Source organism: Kryptolebias marmoratus, linkage group LG22 (assembly GCF_001649575.2).
Source record: "Kryptolebias marmoratus isolate JLee-2015 linkage group LG22, ASM164957v2, whole genome shotgun sequence".
NCBI lineage: Eukaryota > Metazoa > Chordata > Actinopteri > Cyprinodontiformes > Rivulidae > Kryptolebias > Kryptolebias marmoratus.
Window position 1 is genome coordinate 6,532,247 of NC_051451.1, and position 1,759 is coordinate 6,534,005.

Genomic DNA, 1,759 nt, shown 5'->3' on the forward strand with positions numbered 1-1,759 from the left:
AAAAACCTTAAAAGATATCAATACCAAAAGTCATAGCACCCTTCTCCTGAACGAGCTGAACGTTTTGATACCTGAATGGCTGAAATCGCTTAAAAATTGCGGCCTGCGATAGATGCCGAAAAACGTACGGAATAGTGAAAGAAGAAGAATAAAATTAAAGAGAAACAGGAAAACAATGGTGTGAATGCTTAAAAGCATTCACACAATAATAATAGATAATAAAGAGAAACAGGAAAACAATGGTGTGAATGCTTAAAAGCATTCACACAATAAATAACTCAAAAAGTAATGATCTAAATGTGTCATTAATTAAATAAAATTGGAAATACATACACAAAAAAAGCTGCAGCAATGGGGAACAGACACAACTCCTCACCCCCTGCTTTCTGTTTCTGATGCTGTCTGTCACAGCAGAGCAGAGACACGCAACAGGTCGTGCGTCCACCCCAAAGACTCGCACCGGTCATATGTTTGCATGCGTGTCTCTGTACGTCCAGCTTTTGTCCGGTTTGGGTCATATAGCTTTTAAAATGGAATGAGAGACAGCCAAAGAGGAAAGGTGGAGCAGAGAGGATAAAACAGACAGAAGCTCTAGCCGCAGATGGAGCAAAGTTCTGTAAATTAATGTTTGTTCATCAGGGAGCAGGTGCGCAACTAGTGGCGCGTGACCTGTTGTGTCTGTGCTCTGGATGTGACAGACAACCTCAGAAAGAGAAAAGAGGGTGGGAGGTGTTGTGGCTGTCATCATAAGGGCAGGGAAAGTTGGAGAAAATCACACTACTCAAATATTGAACAACAAGGTAAAGCCACCTCTCCCACTTTATTCCAATCAGTCACAGCCGTGAGCATATCGTACATCTTAAATAGTCCCAAAATGATGACGTCAGTGAAGAGCATATATTATCAGAAAAATAATATATTCGTTAACGTGATGATGAAGGGTTCTGTTTGTCTTTCCCCATTGCTCCTGCTCAGCCTGTGGGAGCTTCAGTGAGGCGAATATCTGAGTGAGCTGCACAAACTGCATGGATTGTTTAATTAAAATAATCAAGTATGACCTGAACCGAGCCATTAGTCCTGCCCCTCTGGGATCACTGAGCAGGCCAGGCCACCAGGAAATGTCCCACTGCTCCCGATGGCCATCTTTCCACTTCAGACCAGAGCAATTATCCTGACTGGATCGGCCTAAACCCTGCCCCCTGACTTTGATGGGTGTTTGACAGATAAAACAAATTCATGATGTGGTGCAGCACAGGAACATGACATAATTAAACAAATAGTGACATAATTATATATATATTTTAAAAGTTAACTAATCTTTTTATTTGTGGCATATATAAATACCTATATTTTGAATTTAGTATTTGTGTATTTATTTCCAATTTTACACATTTAAATAATAATTTATTGAGTTATTTATTTACTATAATTTGGCAGTCTTAACCCTCCATACTCACTCCATACATACTTTTTTTTTTCTTTTTTTTTCCTGCTCCTGGTGGAAGGCGGACGTGTTTCTTTTCTCTCTGTCTCCTGGTGCCCCCCCTCTGTCTTTCCTTTTTCGAAGCCTCTTTTTGCATATTTTCCAAAAATTTAAGGAAAATAGATCTGATCAGCTGGTTTCTCAACGCAATTGATACAATTTCCTCGACTGGGTGAAGGAGAGTCCAGTCTCGGGATATGTCTCGCTGGGTATACAGTGGATTCCTGGCAGGAGTGGAAGACTGTGTACCTACCGACGTGGAGGTTCCTTTTATAT